This window comes from Trachemys scripta, chromosome 1 (assembly GCF_013100865.1).
Source record: "Trachemys scripta elegans isolate TJP31775 chromosome 1, CAS_Tse_1.0, whole genome shotgun sequence".
In the NCBI taxonomy this organism is placed as follows: domain Eukaryota; kingdom Metazoa; phylum Chordata; order Testudines; family Emydidae; genus Trachemys; species Trachemys scripta.
In genome coordinates this window covers 158,042,986-158,063,443 of record NC_048298.1, presented here as the reverse complement: position 1 = coordinate 158,063,443, position 20,458 = coordinate 158,042,986, and the positions used below count along the sequence as shown (strand labels likewise).

At 43.5% G+C, this 20,458-nt stretch overlaps 1 long non-coding RNA gene across 1 annotated transcript in view; it reads right to left on the bottom strand.

The window, feature by feature from the left end:
- Positions 1 to 15,753, bottom strand: part of LOC117887975 — a 52,566-nt gene extending 36,813 nt beyond the window's left edge. Inside the window, exon 1 of the long non-coding RNA XR_004648237.1 lies at positions 15,694 to 15,753. This is a non-coding gene — a long non-coding RNA (uncharacterized LOC117887975). The remainder of the gene's footprint in view (positions 1 to 15,693) is intronic.
- Positions 15,754 to 20,458: the final 4,705 nt, after the last annotated feature.

Sequence of the window (20,458 nt, the reverse complement as noted above, 5' to 3'; positions counted from 1 at the left end):
GACTCTGTTAGCTGTGGATCACTACCCTTTGAAAGAATTTCAAAAAGGAGAACAGAGAAGGCAAAAGGCTGCATATTCAAAATGGGGCCTGTGATTGACACAAAGATTTAATAATCTCACATACAATTCAGAAGTTATATGGACAGATTCCCCAAACTGTCTCACCTCCATTGGCCAGAATGCATTAGGAGAGCAGCTTTGACCACCCTAGGAACTCTTGAAAATGCTTTTCTTGTACATGGATTTTAGATCAGGTTGGTTCCCATTTCAGATTAAGATTTGTCAATCCTTTTAGGACATTTTAGCCCTTGCCCTGTGTTTTTGGATTCAAGTTCCTTCAGCCATTGGCTTTTGACAGATGCACTGTAACATTTTTTTCTCCAGAGGCCATTCCCCCTCTACCTGCTGCTCCTTTTCTATCACAAGTGTGAGTTAGATGCTTTTACAACTGTTATTGTTGAAGTTTTTAGGAACATTGCTGTACAGTGTCCTACACCATCCAAAAGACTTGCCAGAGCTGCTGGCCCTCAACAGCTCTGAAAGACTCCGTGAGTCAGCAGCTGTGGAAGCTCCCTGTTCTGAGGGAATACTTACCCAACAGTACAGTGTGGAATGTCTCCACGGCTTTAGGAGACTGTGCAACACCCATTCAAAATGGCAATAGCTCTTCAGCTGTTGCCAGTTAGGCTGCAGTTGTAATAATAGCAAAGCATTCTATTAATATGGCAGCTGACGTGAATAATCATATAACACATGCTCATCTATGCCGACATGGAGGGCAGGATTTGGGAGGAACATTCAAGCTTAGCCAATTCCTATGTTAGTGTATCATAGAATTGGAAGATGGAAAAGGCCTGTTATGTCATCTAGTCCACCCATCCGGACAGTGCATTATTGGTTCCCATAATATAGTCTTCACTGCTCCACTTAGTCCAGTTTTAAATTGTCTCTGACAACAAAGCTGCCATAATTTCCCCTCGAGCGACCACTCCATAGCCTGGGGCATTCTTCCTGATATCCTACCTAAATAATCTTTTGCTCACTTTCATTCCATTATTGCTAATTATTTCACCTTGAGACTTCCACAAGAACTTCCCTCCAGCTTGTCCTATTCACCCTTCATATCTTCCTCTCCTTCCAAATCAGCTCCTTCAGTCGTAGTTGGTATTGTGTTTGTTGCCCTTCTCTTACTTTGTTGCAGTTTTTGCCATCTTTCTGTTACCTATGAAGATAGCACATAAATTCCACACAATAGGATTACCATGATTCATTCTCCATGAAATTTATGTGCTGCCTCCATGGAGCATATCTAATTTTGCTACTTAAATCCTAGCACATAATTGATTTTCATGCCAAAGTTTCTTGGCCTCAGTTAGCACTTATGCTCTGGAGAGCCCTTTATAACCAAATAACTAAACTAATCACTTCAGATTGCTCTGGTCTGAATAGTCCATAGTTACCACTATTATTCTTTATCTTGAGGTGGCACGCAAAGGCCCCAGTCACGATCAGATTCCCATTGTGCTAGATGCTATACGAACACACAGGTAGACATGGTCCTGCTCCAATAAAGCTTACAATCTAATAAACCATGACAACAAGTAGACACAACAAACAATGGGAGGGATGAGGGAGATGTGAAGCAAGTAGAGGTGGGAAGATCACATTTGCATTGGCTAGGTATTTCCAAGTCAACTTAAAGGTGAGCTGCACTTTCATAAAAACAAGTGAATACATTCACACTGGCTTCTACCTTTAAGGCTGATGTAAACTACTCAAGAATTCAGAAGAGATGCCCAGTGCTGCCCTGCCAGTAGCAATGTCAAAACATTGCTGATTGGCGTCACAAGCCTGGGAGGCAGGAGAAGTGGAGCGGCGACGGCGCACTCAGGGAGGGGGCGTAGCAAAGATGAGCTGGGGTGTGGAGCTGCCGCGGGGGGGGGGGGGGAGGAGCTAAAAAATTGGGGGCACTGCTTTTTGGTGCCCCCAAATCTTGGTGCCCTAGGCAACCGCCTGGTTTGCCTTAATGGTAGCACCGGCCCTGAGTTAACTGACCAGTGAGCTACACTTGCCCATGGTGGAAAGAAATGGTTTAAAGTCTCCATCCCTCTGCCTTGTATCAGGGCAGGATTTAGTCCATAAACTTAAAATAAGAGCATCTATTTAGATTAAACAGAGTTCCGCCTCTTACCAAACAGGCTCAGGTATCTAAGGTCTTGACTACACTGGCGCTGTACAGTGCTGCAACTTGCTGTGCTCAAGGGTGTGAAACCCCCCCCCCCGCCCCCCGAGCGCAGCGCTGTAAAGCGCCAGTGTAATCAGCGCCTGCAGTGCTGCACGCTCACTTGCAGCGCTGCAAGCTATTCCCCTCGGAGAGGTGGAGTACATACAGCGCTGCACACTCGCTCACAGCACTGCAAGCTATTCCCCTCGGAGAGGTGGAGTACATACAGCGCTGCGAGAGCTCTCTCGCAGCGCTGGCAGCGCGACTACACTCGCGCTTCACAGCACTGCCGTGGCAGTACTGTGAATTCTCAAGTGTAGCCAAGGCCTAACGCTCTGCTTGCTTAAGCTCTAGGAGCCATAATGTTTGCTGTGTTTGTCCTGCACAGGCCACATAGGGACCCCCAACAAGATGGGGCTGAGTTCTGTGCACCATCTTAGTGGCTACCTCAGCTCCTCCCCAATGTGGCAAAAGTTATGCTATCAGGATGTGGGAATCTCTAGAGGTACAGAGGTGAAAGCTAGATTTGCCCCATAGTTCTTAAAAAGGACGCTGAATATAAAAGTCATGTATATAATTCCTCTCCCCCACCAACCAGGTTGCAGGTACAGAGAGCTCCTGGAGTAACGGAAATTGAAACTAAACATTCTTTTGAGGGTGGGACCACCTGTTATAAAATGCGTGGGAGGTAGGCACAGTACCATATGAGGACTTTGGCTGCATTAAAGTGTGTTGGATTTTCTTTTTAAATATGTGGTCTCAGCTCACTCCTTCACTGATGCTACTACCTGTTTATATAGCAATTCCCTAGTTTATTAAAAACTCTTATTAAAAATGCATTTTTGTCATTATTGATGGTGTTTATTTACTTTTTGTATTTCACAGGCAATGAAACCAGGCTAGTCCTTTTAGGTCTTGCTTACAGTCTTTTTCACTTTGTGGGTGCGCTGTACGAAGTCAATGTTGGTTTGTTTAGTGTCCCAATGTTGAAGGGGTATGTTTAAAAAAAGGGGGGGGGGTAGGAGAATGAATAGAAAACCATTTCTAGTCATATGAAGGTTCATAACCCCAGATCTCCCTTTTTCAAATGAAGCCTCAGTTTTGGACCTATCCACCAAAAACTAACACAAAAACAGAAAGCTGGCACATGTGAAATATGCAATATTGTCTGGCATTCAAGTGGCCACAGATTGGCTCCAATTCAAGCATTTTTATGCAAGATGAAAATAGAGAGAGGAAAGTAGCTCTCAAATTCCACTGGAGAAATATGCCCTTTCTCAGGCCCTAATGTTTTTTCTCCACACTCATAATCCTAGAATATTTTTTAAGTCTCCTGGGGGGCTGATCCACTGGCAGTTGTGGGTGCTCAGTACCTCTTGGGAACTGGCTCTTAGTTATTGTAAAGTTAGGTATGTAGTTCAGTGAGTTCTGATTCCCACTTCACTTCTCTTCTCTCACTATTAATTTCCCAGCAGAAATATGTTAATTATTTAATCTTCTAATCTCCTGATTTTTCCGTCCATTAAGACATTCCTCAAGCACCAATTCACTCATGTTCTATGTGTATTTTAAGCAAGTTGAGCATAAACTGAGAAGGATTGTGAATTAGAGGGAACCATTAATAAAAAAAAGATTACATCCATTTTGCCATGGTGCTAATTATTTACTGTTTAAAGGCCAGAGCTTGGAAACAGCCAGTACATGTGTATATGCCACACTAACACCTCTCCAAAGCTACTATTTGTTCTCCAGAGTCTCAGCTATCATTTTTAAAATATCTCTAGCTGTTAAAGTTGCAAATAAATGCACTCCCTGCCCCATCAAAAAAGGTGAACCAAGTGCAACCAATGTACAGAGGATCCTGCAGAAAGCTCGGCACAAGAATTCCGAGAAGAGTGAACTGTCGCATTTTTCTGAGAAAGAAGTTTATTCAGAGGCCCAGTGATGATTATTTAAATGTTAACATGGCTAACAATTTCATTCTTCATGAAAGAAGCGGGGGAGGGTCACAGATCTGCACAATTCACTGTGAGTGACATCTCAATTTGGTTCTGCAAGAGGGTTGTGTGTGTAAAATACCACCACTTATTTCCTCCCCACCCCAATTAAGAGGCAAACCAAACCTAAGGAGCCCAGAAGAGCCCTTGGGCATATGAATCTCCACTGAGGTAGGACAGAACTCAAGGAGAGCCAAGCATCAACACAGTCCTGTTTTAAATATTGGCACAAATTACAGTGAGCAGCATCAAATATTCATCACTCAGATCGGCAGAGCACATTCTGTAGGCGGAACTTGGGTGAGTCCCACTGCTATCCCCCACCCCACCTGACCCCATCAAAAGCTAAGTGCTTTATCATAAGATTAGCATGTCACTATCCTTGTCTTTGGACATCTCCTCTAGCTCCCTTAGTATTGCATTTTTTCATGTTTTGTTAGGCCAAACTGCCATGTCTGACCCTTACAATTAAAAAAAAAAAATACACCGAATGCACTTTAGGCTAAATACATTAGACACCGAGGTTTCATCATAACTAGAGCTGGCCAGAAATCTGAATTTTGATTTGGTCCTATCAAAACATCCTGAGTAGATAATGTCAAATAATTTCATTTAAATAAAAATGATGTCATTTGATAAAGTAAAACATTGTTTCAACGTCATCATTTTGACTTTTCTATTATATTCAAATACTATTACAACAAAAAATATAATACAGTAAAAGTAAAAAAATTGACATGACAAAGTCAAAATGAAAGGTTTTACCTTATCAAAATGACACATTATTGAAATGAAATATTTTTCTCTTATCAAAACAAATTGGTCTGACATCACCAAAAAGAATTGAGAAAGTGTAAATGAATCATTCTCTTTTCCCATAAAAAACATCCTTGGAAGAGACACATTCCCAAGAAATGTTTCAATTTTGACACAACTGCATTGTTTTGGACAAATCTGCTCTATCAAACTTTTTTTCACCAGCTGTAGTTGTAATCATAGTTAATGTGCCACAATTAACTTGGTGTTGCTCCAGTGCCTTATTCATAGTTGCCACTTGAGGCCAGTGGACTGGAAGCCAGGTTTGTTTCAGAGCCTTGAGCATTGTGAGTTTTGTCCCTTACACTATGGCTATGTCTACACTACACAGTTTTTAGTGACATGGCTGTGTTGCCACAGCTGTGCCGCTAAAGCGCACAGTGTAGCTGCTGTTCGTTGGCTCTCGTGTCGACAAAAAACTTCTACCCCCAACGAGCGGCGTTCGCGTTGTTGGCAAGAGAACGCTCCTGCCAACAATGCGCTGTTCACACTGGCACTTGTCGCTGCAAAACTTGTGTCTTTCGGGGGGTTTCTTTTTTAACACTCTGAAACACAAAAGTTTTGTCATTCAATTGCCAGTGTAGACATAGCCTATGAGTGCAGCTGACTGATGGCTGTTGTATCTAACTAAATATAGCCACAGTCTGATATTCCTAAACCTGTATTATTGTTTCCAAGGAGAAAGCATGTTTCCCCCTCCTTCTGCTCATTTCTTGTGTCCATCTATCTCAACTTCAAAAAACCCTATAAGGCATTGTCTACATGGAGCTATTCTAGAAAAGATATTCCACTTTAAATTCACACTCTACCATTAATCTGAACTAACTTATGTGTAGACAAGCCCCAATTCCCTTCCCTCAATCTACTTCCCACCCTGTAAGACCCCCACACTGAAGCAATCCTCCTTCCATCAGATAATTCCTTCAGCTTCATTCCAATTGTTTCTCCCATTGTGGTGTTTTCAGCTGTAGCTGTCTGAGGAGCATACTTATAACTCAACCTGGATTTCTTCCTCTCCAGTCTCATCCTTTCGCTGATAGAAAGTGGCACTGATGGGCTGTGGGGATGGAACAGCTCCCATCACTCCATTAGATGGAGGGCATGTAAAAGGATAATAGATACAGGATACCTATTAAGACTGCCTATAATTAGCAGCAGTGCTGCTAAAACAAAAACAAAACAGAACACTGAGACTTGACTTGAAGGGATTTGAACCAGGGCTCAGCAAGGACATTTATGTCCGATGATTTTGTATGAAAGCTTCAGTGTTTTTTGCTAATAAATATATTAAATGACAGTAAAGAAGCTTGCATGTTATAAAGGAGCACTGACAACGTATCATACAAAACCTCTGGGCTATGGATGGACACTCAATCCTATTTTCTCCTAAAACAATGCTTCGAACATAGCTTCTCATCACAGGTCAAATGTTGAAAGGGAGGCACATTCCACCCCATAAATATTTTAGCCGTAAAGGCACACATTTATCAGAGGCAGAGAGGCCCTTTGGTCTGCAAGTGCTTTCTCCAAACAAATTCAGAGTAGGAGTGGGTTTGATGGCATGCCTTAAACATTCCAGAAATGAATCCAAGCATTGTCTCACTGCATCTCAATATGTGGGCACAGCCAGGCTGCATGGAGAAAGCCTGGCTAAGTGTCTCCAGATACTGAGAATGTGGGTTGTGCTCACAATCAGAAAAGAGGCAGCACATATGGAGAAACTGAAATTCCAGAGAGCTGGTAACTGTGTAACTGAAGTTCACTAAAAACCCACTGGGATTACAGAGGTGATTTCATTTCTGATGCACAGCTTGACCCTGTGTGAAGTAATGTGTGTGCCACATCCCAGTTGCTTTCCCACCCCTGCAAATTTATACACCCCAGAATGCATGAGAAGATGTAGTAACTGACCTAAAATGTAAGGTTGTCTCTGGATAGAATGAGTAATTGGGGGACAAAAAAAAAAAAAAAAAAAGTGCATCTCACAACAGCAGGAGGAAGCCTTTCTGTACCGGATGCATGATGAAAGTATGGAAGATGAAAATCCAAGACCCTTTCAAACTGCACACTTAGGGCATTCTTGTGGCACCTTAGAGACTAACAAATTTCTTTGGGCACAATGAAGTGGGTTCTAGCCCACGAAAGCTTATGCCCAAATAAATTTGTTAGTCTCTAAGGTGCCACAAGGACTCCTCGTTGTTTTTGCTGATACAGACAAACACAGCTACCACTCTGAAACTTAGGGCATTCTGACCCTCAACCATCCAGTGCTCTTATCTATATCTGGCCCAGGCCATAATACATATTTCAAGTTAAAAATTACCGTGGTGTATGGTACACCTGTCCTAAGCAGCTACCCATTTGTAATAGCAATTTGCCTTCAGATGACAAAAGGAATAATGGGAGCACCAGACACGCCATTAAATTTAGGTGAAAATTTCCAAAAGCAGTCATTGATTCTATATGCACAACTTAAAATGCCTGGAGCATAATTTTTAGCAAGAGCTGAACCATAGATAATTCAACTTGAAATAATTTAGACCTTCAGATGTTCAGCAATCCCTGAAAATCAAGATGTGCCAAAGTTGGGCACCTAAAATCTGTGGCCACTTCTGAAAATGTTGACTTTGGCATGCAAACGAGACATGATAATAATAGAATCATAGAACTGGAAGGGACCTCAAGAGGTCATCTAGTCCAGTCCCCTGCACTCATGGCAGGACTAAGTATTATCTAGACCATCCCTGGCAGGTGTTTGTCCCACCTGCTCTTAAAAATCCCCAGTGATGGAGATTCCACAACCTCCCTAGGCAATTTATTCCAGGGCTTAACCACTCTGGAATAAATTGCCCCTAGGGAGGTTGTGGAATCTCCATCATTGGGGATTTTTAAGAGCAGGTTGGACAAACACCTGCCGGGGATGGTCTAGATAATACTTAGTCCTGCCATGAGTGCAGGGGACTGGACTAGATGACCTCTCGAGGTCCCTTACAGTCCTAGGATTCTGTAATTCTATTACTAATATGTCTCATTTGTATACCAAAGTCAAAACTGCATGTCAAAGTCAGAATAGATATTATACAGAGCTTTTCATCTGTATATCTCAAAGCAATTTATAAAGGAGGCTGAGTACCATTAACAGTCAAAACAACAATGTCTTTGTAGTGCTTTATATTTTCAAAAGCACTGTACAGACATTAACTAAGTGTTCAGCACCACTGTGAATGGAGTTTAAAAAAAAAAAAAAAAAAAGAAGAAGAAGACTATTCTCTTCCCTCAAGGAAGTTCAATTTTTGACATGATATTTGAAATTTAAAATGTTCATTTCAAAATGAATTTTTCATTGTTTCATTTCTGTTGTTGGAAATATGGGTTCTCTGCCCCAACCCTTTATTTTTTTTTCTCCCCTTCTTTTCCAAGGAAAAGGTGGAGAAATTTTTTTTTAAAAGGGAAAGTGAGGAAAAACAAATATTTTATTTGGAAACATTTCTGAGCTTTCTGTGGAAGCTTGCTGTTTCCCTCAGCTTCTATTTTTCAAACTTAAGTTAGCTGTTTACATTTAAACATTTAAAAAGTAATATGATCAAAGGAGCCAGTTAATAATAAAAGCCTGATTCTTTGGTTTCTCCAGTCTAGCTTTAAATCTTCCTTTATATAATTGTGTCAGTCTTCGGCCCAAACCTGCTCTCACTGAAGTCAACAAGAGCTTTGCCATTGATGTGAACAGCATAGTCCCCCAGTTCTGGATATAATTGCTCTCTGGTTACCTAGTTTGACACAAAAGAGCTGCTGCCTTTCTTAACTTAGAAGACATTGGAAAACTGTATTCAGCTCTGCCAGAAAACTGATTCATTTGTTATTAACGCAACCCATATTTAGCAATGTGTCTAAGACATAGAAAGCATTTACTTTCATCTCAACACAGCTCAACCCCAGTACAGTTGAATCCCTGGGGACTCTGGATTCCATTTTGCATGTCCAAATAAGGGAAAGCAAGAATTTTAAAAATGCAAACCTGGCCTGAAATCTCCCCAACTCCAAGAAGCTATTTTTAGGTTTTTGAGAAACCTTTCGTTGAACATCTGAGGATGCTGCAAATCTTTGATTTTATTACTCTCCCCTGCATAACTAATCTCCAATATATACTGTAGCACATGTGTGAATTTTATCCAGTGTGTTGGGATGCATAGGGATGGGGATAGGGAACAATAATGAAAATTGTAACATCATACAAATCAGTGGTGCAGCTGTACCTGTGACCCAGTTACTATATTGCATTCTGGTCTCCCTATATTTAAAAAAAAAAAAAAAAATTCAGAGGGACTGGTTCACAGGCAGGTATTGAGTGATTTGAGGTATGAACATCTTCCATATGGAGATAGCTTGAGAAGATTAGGAGCGTTTACCTTAGAAAAAGAGTCAAATCAGAGTGACACGACAAAAGCAGACAAACTATTTATCCGTTGTGTTATCATAGCAGCTAGGCGCCCCAGTCATGGACCAGGCCCCATTGTGCTCGGCACTGTACAAACACAGAACAAAAACATGGTCCCTACCCCAAGGGGCTTACATCCATTTCAGAATTTTATGCTGCTGCCCATCCTAGTAGCTCAGAGCCTCCATGTAAAAATAAATAGCAATTGCCAAGTTCCTAGTGGTCTCCACAGAGTATCCCTGGCTAAGAGGCATGATGGGAAGGCTTTCTGGAAGAGAAAGGTTTTGCAGCACTTTCTAAACACGGTCAGACACTGGATTCACCTGATCTCCTTGGGAAGTTTGTTCCAGACCTGGATCCCCTCAACCAAGAGTGCCTTATCCCTAGTTCCCAGGCACTTCATCCTGGGCTCTGTGATTAGCACTGCCCCAGAGGAGCACAGCTATCGCAGTGGGTCATAGATCGAAATTTGGTCTTTAATGTAGCTGGGGCTTGAGCCATTTATTGCTTTGAAAATTAGAACCAAGTGCTTAAAATGGCATCAGAAGCTCCCTGGCAGCCAATGAAGGGACGGCTGAGCACAAGCCTGAGGTGCTCACAGAGGCTGAGACATGTAGCAAGTGAGCAGCTATATTCTATATGAACTGGAGCCTCTGCATTGCCACGACATTCAGCTTTAGACACAGTAAATTGCAGTAATCCAGCCTGATAGGGATGAATGCATTGTGCCTGTGCCCAGGTCTTCACCTGTGAAGAGGAGACCAAGTTTCCAGCAAGCTGGAGGTGAAAGGCACTTTTAGAAACCGATGCTACCTGGTGGATCTCAAGGCTTCCCACCACTTTCATGAATGGGGGGCTATACACTTTCAGTGGAAGAGGGACATAAGGTCTCAACCAGTCCTTCAAAGGGTTTCCCCTTTCCAGCTAGCATGACTTTGGTCTTGGGTTCAGTATGAACCAGCTGTTCAACATCCAAGATCTAATTTGCTGCACACCTTCTGACATTTTAGTTGTCTCACGTTCTGTCTCCGACTGGTCTCACGTAGTTACTGAAAAGAAGCAGGGATAGTATTGATCCCTGCAGGACCTGGCAGATGAGTACCTTTGGAGAGAAAGAACAATTACCCATCATCACCGCAATCTCAGTTGTGCTGAAGAGGAACAATTGCAGCCATTCCGTAGTGTTGGGCCATCCTCTCCTGCTGTGTCCCCGTAGCAGACATGTTAGCAGTACCTTGTGATCGACTTGGTCAATGTAGATGGTACAGGGAAAGAGCATGAGCACTTCTATTCTCCTCTCAAAATAAAGAACCAGTGCACATTCAGTGAAAAAGAAGGGTAACAAATTTAAATATGACAGGGAAACAGCCCTTTCCACATAATGCACAATTAGCCTGTGGAACTGTTTGTCACAAGGTATCATTAAGGCCAAGAGTTTAGAAAGCAATTGGATACGTATATGGACAAATGAGAACATCCAGTGTTACAGGGATTCAAAATCCAAAGTGAAAAAACCTCAGCCAAAGCCATGAGGTTTGGAAAGGAACTACACGTTGATGCTTCCTGGCATACCCTCTAACTAATGGGAGTTAGGAAGATACTTCCCATATGTGTTCTCTACAGACTCCTGAACTTTGTGGTGGTCTCCCAAATCCAAACATAGTTTTGGATTTGAATGGTGCCACTAGCACTATAATGAACACAAGAACTGCCATTCTGAGTCAGACTATGGTCCATCTTTCCCGGTATTCTATCTCCAGTAGTGGTCCATTTAGGGGAGTGTATTGAACAAGGCAGTTGGAGTGATCCACCTCCGTCTTCCCCTGGAATCAAGCCAAGGTTTGCACCACCTTCCTGAACTTGGGGAGCGTGATGGGAACTGTAGCGGGGTAGTCACCCGCTCCTGGCCTGAAAGGGGTTAAAAGCCAGCTTTGGAGGGGGCTGGGAGCCTTAGGCTGGGCTGATTGGGGAAGTAGCCACAGCTGGGCCACGCCCCAATCAGGTCGCAGCTGGCCCTTATAAGAGGGCAGTGGACCGGGGAGCAGTCAGTCTCTCTCTGCTTTCAGAGAGAGAGAGAGAGAGAGAGAGAGGGGCCTGGTTGCTGGGAAGCTCAGGGTACCTAGAGTAAGGCAGGGCTGGGGAAAAGCCAGAGGGTTTGGGGAGCTCCAGCAGGGCCGGCTCTGGCTTTTTGGCCGCCCCAAGCAAAACAAACAAACAAACAAACAAAAACGGGGCGGCCAGAACAGCAAAGCAAAAAACAAAAAAACAAAAAACTGCAGCGCGGCCAGAGCGCGGGTGCAGGGGGACCGGCTGGGGGGGCAGGAGGGGGAGAGAGAAAGAGAAGGGGGCGGCCAGGGCTACAGCAGGGGCGCTGCCACACAGCCCTTCCCGCTGCGTCGCCTCCTGCTGCCTGCCGCGAGGGCTCCGCTCTGGTCAGCGGGGAGGGAAGGAAGAGGACTGCCCTGCAGGGCGCTCTGGTTCTCCACGCTGCCGCCCCCTACAGGGAGGCTGGAGCAGAACAAGAACAAAACAAAAACAAAGCGGCCGTGCCGCCCTAGGATTGGGCCGAATGCCGCCTCCAACAATCTGCCGCCCCAAGCACCAGCTTGCTCAGCTGGTGCCTGGAGCCGGCCCTGAGCTCCAGGCTGGCAACTCCCCAGGCTGCAGGGCCTTGTCCAAGGCCCCATAGAGGTACTGGGTTGTAGAGAAGGCAGCAGGTCCAAAACCCCCTTGCCTGTGATGAGTGGCTTATACTGCGGTCTGCCCCAGGGAGTGGGGGCTAGTGGTGACTGGCAGTAGCCTTATACTGAGGTGAGGTGGAGATAGTGGGTGGGGGTTTCCTGGGGAGGGGAGACCCTGAGAGAAAGGGTTACTGCCAAGGGGCAGCACCCCAGATAACGGGGCACCGGGTCCAGGAGGGACATGGGGGCCGAGTGGTGGGACACCGGCCTGCAGAGGGCGCTTCGGAGGCTGGACGAGCTAATTCCCAGAGATGACCAGAAGAAGGCGCCGCAGGGGTGAATCCCACACGCTTACAGGGACTCAGATTGCTTGTAGTCATTTCCAAACTCCCACTACTTGCTTTGGTGTGGAGTCCCATCTGACAGACTTTGGGGAGGCAGGAATTCACACAGAAATCATTCCTTTTTCTGCAAACAAGTGAGAGCAGTGTTGTGTCCTTGCAGCATCAGCATCAAATGCCCTTTCTGGCAGCCTGAAGTCCCTTCTTGAATTGCAATCCCATCGTCCAGTAGGGAGAACTGGCAGCAGAAAGTAGAGGCAGGATTTTCTGTTTGCTTTGTGGCCATCCAGGGATTTAGACAAGTAGAGAGGCCAACTTCTCCTGTCTGCCCATCCCCAGACATTCTCAGCTCTGCTGCTGATCTGTGGAGTGGGAGTTGCACAGGGCAGCTTAAAATACACACCTCAGTGTGTGTGGCTTGTGTCCATTTTTAGCCCAAGGCATAAAAAACACGAGTATTTCATGTAAATTAAAATGTGCAAAACTTAATGTAAAAGGAACAAAACAAGAGGCAGCTCCTCCCTTCTGTCCCAAAGCATGTGGATGAGGGTGTGTGTTACTAAAGCTGTGATCAGTGTTTGAAACTAAACTTGAAACCGCACAAAACTCCCTGGATTTTGTTACAAAATTTTGAACTCTCATCAAGGACATGCGAAGATTCATAAACAGCCTGGTACAATTTATGCCTTTGTATCAAACCTACATGAAACTCAAGGCTTGAACGAAGTTTTGCTTTGCGATTTTAGGTTTGTGTAAGCCCTAACTCAAAGCAAAACTCAGGGCTTGAATTGAAACAGACTTTGCTGTGAAATGGCTTTTACACAGCTTTTGTCATTACAGCCATTGTTAGCTGAGGTGTTATCTTAGTTTTTAAAATTGGGTTGGCTAGGAAGTAGTAAGTCATGCCAATAAAATGAAATGCAGAGTATGTCATTAACATTCCCTTCCCTCCCCAGTCTAGCCCATGACTTAAAATTGCCCTGTGTGGCAATTCTGGTCTATATTTAGATTTGATGTGTGAGAACCAGAAGAATTATAGGGTCCTATCTGTGACCAACAGGCTCTTCAGCTTCAAAGACCTAAACAGGGTTGGCCCAGGTTACCTGAGGTACCACTTCACCACATGTGATCATAACCTCCCACATCAGCTGCTTTCTGGATAACAATGTAACTGCTAGTGTAGAGAGAAACTGGCATGGGCAGCAGATAGAGCTCTCTCCTCTACTGGCCCAATCTGGAACAAGTAAAGGTAACAGTGACCCTCAGCTCCTTCACAGCAAATGACCAAACCCCTTTCTTTGACCTAGATTTCCCATGAGAATACCACAGAACAACATGAATAAACCTCCAAGGAAACCAAACCAAACCAAAAATACATGGAGAACAAACCAAATCCTAACCCTGCTGGCTGGAGAAAAAGCAGATAAATATATCTTTGTACGTACTTTATAATTGTGGGAGGTGCTCAGATACTACCATGACACTGGCTATGTCAAAACTTAGAAACAAATAAATCTTTTTAAAACTTGTTATGGCATATCCCTCGTCTCGTCGCCCCATGAAGGACACGAGTGGCAATACTGGTTTATTGGTTTGCAGCCAACAGCTTAAATACATGTTTAGCTGTAAGCAGAGGCTTAGGCGCTTCACTGACTAGGGTAGGATTAGGTTCCAGTTAAGCATGTGCTGAAGTACCTGCGCATAAAGTGCTTTGACTTTTTGTGAAGTGTCACAGTCAGGCAGAGATCTGGCCTTCCTCCAATCACTCATTATATTCAAAAGCAGCTTGACATGTTCTTCAGCCATGTCACCAGGATGGACCAAAACACCCCAGCACATCCCGCTCTCAAATTCTTCATCGATGCACAAAGGGATGCATGCCTTGATCCAACCTGGCGCCATCCACGGAGCTGCCTCAGAGATTCATGGATTCTCAGGACTGAGCCAGAGCTCTGAACTTCACTACACAATGCCTGGGGCAACACCATCAACCCTGGTCACTCTGGCTGGCACAATGGCACCAATAGACTATGTGTGTTTGATGATGTAGAACTTAGCTAAATCAGAGCCTTCGTTTCAAGCTTGATAAAATTCCCTCAATTAAACTGGCTTATACACTTGTGCCATCTATGTTCAACCAGGGCCTAAACCACAGAATCCAATCCAGCTCTTAAGTTACCCAGAGTCAGAGTTTTTGGCTTGAACTTTACAGAGGAGGTAGTGTCCAATGTGAATGTCAATATGTTGGAATTGATGATTTTGCTATGGGCCCCTCTCTACTTTGCACATATCTAGTGGAGGCTAGTCATCCCCTATCTCTAGACTTGACTCCCACTAGCTCTTCCCATTCTTTCTCTGCCATATTAAGCCTTCCAGTTTGGAATTTTCACTGGACACTGGGGTAATCTTCCCATTGCTTCCCCTCCCTTGTAGCACAGTCACTATCAAATTCCAGTTCTTAAAAAGAGACACGGCGTGAGATGAAAGTATCAGTGGAAACCTCTAAAAAAAGTATAACATGGAAAAATTCCAATTATAACATTGTAGTCAAGATACACCAAGAGAAAGGAAATCAGTGAGAGAAACAGGAAAGAAAGAATAGAATAAATCCTAAAGGAGACTGTGTTGTTTAGTTTTATAAAAGGTTTGTTTTTAAATAACTTAATGATGGTTTAGTTGTTCCTGGCAAAGAACAGCTCAGAGCTTTTCTAGCTTTGGACTTGGAGGAAATAATAACCCTCTTTCCAAACCTGTATCCCATGGGATGTTATAGACAGATCACACTTGTCCGCTTTTTGAAAAGCTGACAGGTATTCTCAGCTGCTTCTGTTTACTGGGCCTCCCAGCTTGCTTGCAGCTTAATCAGTGCACACTAGCTTGTTGCAAAAAATATATATACACACATTTTAACAGTTTCCAACAAAGCTATGACATGTTCAAAAGAACATTTCTGCAGTTTCATCCCATAAAGATTTTTTTTAAAGTTGCAATTGACAGCTTCCTCATCCAAGTGTGGTCACTTCTGTCTGCCAAGTCAACAAACACAAAATATACAAATTACATTTAAGAACTTTTGCACCATAGCTTTTGTTTCAGAATTTTAAAATGAAAAGCTGGATGTTGGATTCAAAATAAGGAAACAAAGCACATTTTCATATTTAGCTGCAAAGATTAAGGAGAATATTACTTTGCATCTTACCTGAATCTGCCCTACAAAATCATCGGACAGGCATTTTATCAACCACTGAGCTGTCTGTTCTCATGGCTTTGGAATGTGCATGAGGGTTGTTGAAATCATTTGTTTGTTCTTACTGCTATATTGAACACTGTAGCGCTCTTCTGGGATGTGCTGAGGTTTTGGATAACATTTGTTATTTTTTCATTCTCAGGATAAATACCACAGTTAAGGAAAAACAAAATTTGAAACAAAGCAGTAATAAATAATGGATTTTACCTAAATGTTTGTAAGGGGAAACTCATTAGACAAATAAAAATTAAAACATGATATGGCTGGCAAGTGGTGTTATGTTCAAATTGCTTTATAAAGCCTCATCACATTCCTGTGAGGTAAGTACATATTGAACCCACTTTGAAAATGGCAAACACACAGGTGAAATGACTTGCCCATGACCCCACAGTGAGTCACTGCCAGAGCAGGGACCAGAATCCAAGCTGTCCTGAATCTCCATGTTCCAACCATTAGATCACATTGACATTCTCCTAACTCTTTTAGGAGGTATACATTCAAGGGTAGGTGAAAGAAAGGATAACCAGCTAGATCTTGTAAATATCTTCTGGAGACACTGATAAAATTCCATGATCTGTGTTACACATAGGGTCAGACTTCTAATCATAATGGCCCTTCCTGGCTTTAACAACTATCTATCAATCTCAAACGCTAAAGTCATAATACCAACAAGCACAAAGGCCCAAATAACAAAGCCACTTGTTGTTTCTCTATATCCCCCAGATGCTTGTCCAGACAATATGGGAGAAGCTTCAGTCTCTAGGATGCAATTTGCCACCTGTCACCAACCGACCCTTAAATCTCTTAACAAAACATCCATTTTCCATAGCAGTATTTTTTGAAAATATATGTTTGGATCCCTTTTCAATTAATTTTTTTCTCTATTGGCTGATAAAAGGTTTTATTAGGGGCAGATGTAGCCATTCGATTCAATGGGTGCACTACACACTAAACACTTCTTCAACATGATTTTAAGTTGTAGTCAAGCGGGACACCAACCACCTGCAACAGCAACCTCTCTGCTCCAGCACTACAACCCTAATCCTGGCCCAGTGAGGAGGGGAGGCCTCGGGAGGGAGCCCGCTCCTCATTGATCCCACATCGGCAGCTCCTGCCCCATTGGGCTGGGCCCAACTCCCCACTCTGGGTGCTGTGATTTGGCACATGGGGTTGCAGTGCCACTCAAGTTTGGCACCTTTGGTTTCATGATTTCTGCAGGTGAAACTGAATCCATGAACCCATGTGAAAGCCACCCCTGGGTTTTGGGAACCTTTTCTATCCAATTCAGTGCTTAGAAGTTCTTTGGGTCAATACCTGAGTCCCCAAGAACTAGCTGTCTGCTGAGCTACTCTAGAAAATGGCTAATAATGGACTCCACTGTACCATTAGGATCAACACATGAAGGGTACACTCTCTGGAAGTGGTCAGCCACCTCTAGAGACTCTTCTCTCCACACGCATCAGCAAGCTGTCTAGGGGTCTGGTGTACCTCCACTGGGAACTGGGTGGGATGAACGTTCAGCTTTCCATCCAGCAGCCAAGAGTTGGTCCAGGTGTAACCGAGAGAAAAATGTGAAGAAAACAAGTGTCATGGGGATAATTTGGGCTATGAGAACACTATTACTGATAGGAATGCATGGGACAGGAATAACCTAGCTTGATGCTTGAAGACCAGTTTGAATTAGTAGGGTTTGCAGTCAATAGATATACACATACACATTATTTATATTCCTTAAACTAAGCACATTTTACTGAAATCATGGAAAACCCATTAGATTTTTTTTTTTACTGCCCCTTTTCTGAACTTCATGGGTTTGTTTTTAATTGGTAAAAACCTGTTTGCCCATAAGTGGGACAAGTTACTCCACATTGCTCCACACCTGCCCAGCTTTGACCAGGAGACAACAGTTTTGAATGTGAGAAGAGAGTTCCGTCACAATGGTCTTTATAATTCTTGGCCTTCCTGTTTACCCCAACAACATGAACATCTATTATTATGATTATCACTATTTGTTAGTTGCTTAGGCATTAAACACTGACCAAGCAAGCCATTCTGCTTTAGGCTGTTGTATAGGAAGCATGTTTTTTTAAGAACTAGCTCAGCTTTTAAAGCTTAATAAACTGTCCCAGCTGATCCACTCCTCAAGTGGAGCAAATCCAAGATGGTGGCTTGATTTCAACAGCCTTCTAAAACCCTTCAAATATGCTCCACTTAGTGGCCCAGTTACTTCTAAAGCAATCGTACTGAAGTCAACGTGCAGGCGACAGGGGGATAGTGAACCACCCACGTGTAACAGAAGGTGCCTCTGTTCTAAGACATCCGCAGCTTTTCAAATTGGGTTCAACCAGGCCTCAAAATTACCATCCAAGGCTCAGTTCCTTGCAAAGCCTTAACTATTGCTGCCGCTAAGTAAATAAACTTCAAGTGTCTCATCACAAGGATCATTTCAAAGGGAGGATGTTTTTTGTTCCATGTGCCTGCAATCTTGAACAGTGCTTCAGTATGCAGGCCAGCTAAGGTATGTCCAAACCAGATAAGCTAATAACCTAGGGTCACAAATGGAATTTAACAAATATCAACTTTTTTTTTTTTTTAAACAGATTGGAAGATAATGAAAGTCAGGAATACCCTACCTAAAACTGCTAGCAAACCAAATAAGTGGATTTTTTTCCTCAGGGAAACTATAATATAAAGGGAAGAGTTGTTAAGATGCTACCTTCTCACTCCCAGGTACTTGTAATAAAAGTAGCATGAGTCTTTGCATTTTCTACTGCTCCCCCGCCCTCCCCGGTTTTAAACTGAATTTTAAAGGTGAAAGGTGCTGGCTTGACATCCCAGGAGACTGAGGTACTCTATCCACAGAAAAGCACATGGAGCAACAGTGCATATTATGCCCCCAGGTACTCCACCAATGTGCCCCATCTCTAGGAGGAAGCACTTTCACTTCTATGAAGCTGCAAAATGTCATCTGAAGTTAATCAACAAAACAAAAAATTGGGGATGGGGTGGGGGAAGAATCTGAAAGTCTGTGAATTCAAATGAAATTCACCTATGCTGTGTTGCTGTGTCTTGCCACGGCTAATTATTTAGTGGGCTGGTAGAAAAGTTTTTGGAACTAATAAACCATTTTATCCGTTGGTCCTGGACCAGTGAACAATTAAAAAAAATAATCAGCCCCCAAAAGATTGTCTCAGTCTGGAGGCTGAACATGTAACTGACTTAATTAGAATGTTCCAGGGCATGTGTCCACAGATGCCGGCTTCCCTTGAGATGGGAAAACATCAAGAGCAAGAGCAATAATGACCGCCATTGGGCAAAAGAATAGGTAGACACCTCTGGGCTGGTGGTGAAAGAATCAGCCAGAAACCAAAGAAAAAGGCTAAAGTCCAGCAATTGCTCTGGAATGGGATTATGAACAAGGAAAACCTCCTTCTAGCCAACTTCCTCCTGTCATATCAGGGACAGAATTAATTTCAACCTTCTAGCAAAAAAGAATTAGGTGGGCTGCCTTTGAATGTCGTACATGGCGAAATCTCCCAGCAGACAGCATATTTAACTTAGACCTAGGATGCAACGTTCCCCAGTGTGACAATCAGGGTCCAGACACCTCAAAAGTTTACTGAACTATAAAAAGGGGAAAAGAAACCCTTAGTTATCCATCACTGATGGGACAGAGTGAAAAGCACCCTTTCAGCCTGTGAAAGTTGGATTCCCTAGTCTTGAGGGCTAGGGATACTGTAACCCAATGTAAGTACGAAAAGTGCTTAGGCTAAAGGTTGTCACTTGCTAAGATTAAGTTTTAGTCACTAGCAAGAGTGTTCTGGGGTTTTTTTTTTGTAACCATATCTGTCTCTTTTTCTTTTGCTTAGTATCACTTAAATCTCCATGCTTTATTAATAACTTATTCTTGTTTTATTACAAAACCATCTCAGCGCTGTGTCTTAAAATGAAGAGTGAATCTTCAGCTACCCTACCAGTCTGATCTAGGCTCTGTCTCATTTGGAGGTAGCAAACTTGGTGATGTCTTTGAGTGTCCAGTGAGAGGGACACTGCAGGGAGATGCCTCTGGGGAACTTGGGAACGAGGTTAACTGATTGCTACCTGCTAGGCAAGGTTTGGACTGGCAGTCTTGAAGAGTTTGCTGGCAAGACAGATGAGTGAATGTGTCAGAGAGCTTAGCAGCAGCAAAACTCTCATCTGGTGAGGCTGAGAAGGGTAACACAGTGGCTCACACTGTTGGGTACCCAAGGCAGGATATCACACCCAGAGAGGTGTGTTCCATTTGCACACAGAGAAAGGGTGTGGCAGTGGGAGACCAGTGTCAGTAGATAGCTAAATATTCCAATAGCCCTCATCGCCATAGTATCTGAGCATCTGTCAAGCATTAACGAACAACAGCCTGGTGAGCTGTTTTTAAGCAGACAGGGACTGGGTCAGATGTACCTCTAAACATGACGACACCCTATCTAGCTCAGTTTACAGCGTCAAAACCTTTGCATGGCTGCACATCTCCTTCTCCTCCTCTTGGAAAGAGCAAATCCTACCTGCCAACTCCACAAAGGTCACTGACTGAAGAATAATGAATGTGGTTCCACTGAACTGGTATGGGGGAGGCAGGATGCTGGGAGCATAGGTGGGGGACTGCACCTTCTGGGACCCTCAGACCATAAGGCTCCTTCCACACCATGCAGGAGGGTAAAGGGCCTAGGGCAGTGCA